This window comes from Limulus polyphemus, unplaced genomic scaffold, assembly GCF_000517525.1.
Source record: "Limulus polyphemus unplaced genomic scaffold, Limulus_polyphemus-2.1.2 Scaffold4603, whole genome shotgun sequence".
Taxonomy (NCBI): Eukaryota; Metazoa; Arthropoda; class Merostomata; order Xiphosura; family Limulidae; genus Limulus; species Limulus polyphemus.
The window spans coordinates 35,285-36,627 of record NW_013670213.1 but is presented as its reverse complement, the minus strand read 5'-3'; the positions used below and the strand labels follow the sequence as shown (position 1 = coordinate 36,627).

At 32.8% G+C, this 1,343-nt stretch overlaps 1 protein-coding gene across 3 annotated transcripts in view; it reads right to left on the bottom strand.

Annotated features, from left to right (window-relative positions):
* Nucleotides 1-1,343, bottom strand: part of LOC106471409 (UDP-xylose and UDP-N-acetylglucosamine transporter-like) — a 35,236-nt gene that overhangs the window by 21,864 nt on the left and 12,029 nt on the right. The window lies entirely within an intron of this gene.

Here is a 1,343-nt window from a genome sequence, read left to right as displayed (position 1 = left end):
CCACATACTTTCTAATGCATGGGATGTTTGACAGAAAAACAAAAACTAAAGTTAGTGAAGTGCTGAACTTCAGTGTCAAATTACATTACTAGTCAATAACCACAATAACCTCTAACCACAGTAGTTAATAACCTATAACCACAGTAGTCAATAACCTATAACCACAGTAGTCAATAACCTATAACCACAGTAGACAATAACCTATAACCACAGTAGTCAATAACCTATAACCACAGTAGTCAATAACCTATAACCACAGTAGTCAATAACCTATAACCACAGTAGTCAATAACCTATAACCACAGTAGTCAATAACCTATAACCACAGTAATCAATAACCTATAACCACAGTAATCAATAACCTATAACCACAGTAGTCAATAACGTATAACCACAGTAGTCAATAACGTATAACCACAGTAGTCAATAACCTATAACCACAGTAGTCAATAACCTATAACCACAGTAGTCAATAACCTATAACCACAGTAGTCAATAACCTATAACCACAGTAGACAATAACCACAATAACCTATAACCACAGTAGTCAATAACCTATAACCACAGTAGTCAATAACCTATAACCACAGTAGTCAATAACCTATAACCACAGTAGTCAATAACCTATAACCACAGTAGTCAATAACCTATAACCACAGTAGTCAATAACCTATAACCACAGTAGTCAATAACCACAATAACCTATAACCACAGTAGTCAATAACCTCAATAACCTATAACCACAGTAATCAATAACCATAATAACCTATAACCACAGTAGTTAATAACCACAATAACCTATAACCACAGTAGTCAATAACCACAACAACAACAAGGGTGTTGAAAGCAGTAATGTTACCTATTGTTTACTCAGGTAGAAAAAGTTGGACATATTAATAAGTGGTCTCACAGGTAATGTTATATATTAATGAGTGGTCTCACAGGTAATGTTATATATTAATGAGTTGTCTCACAGGTAATGCTTTATATTAATAAGTGGTCGCACAGGTAATGTTTTATATCAATAAGTGGTCTCACAGGTAATGTTATATATTAATGAGTGGTCTCACAGGTAATGTTATATATTAATGAGTGGTCTCAAAGATAATGTTTCACATTAATGAGTGGTCTCACAGGTAGTGTTTTATATTAATGAGTGGTCTCACAAGTAATGTTATATATTAATGAGTTGGCTCACAGGTAATGTTTTATATTAATGAGTGGTCTGACAGGTAATGTTTTGTATTAATAAGTGGTCTCACAGGTAATGTTTTATATTAATGAGTGGTCTCACAGGTAATGTTTTATATTAATAAGTGGTCTCACAAGTAATGTTATATATT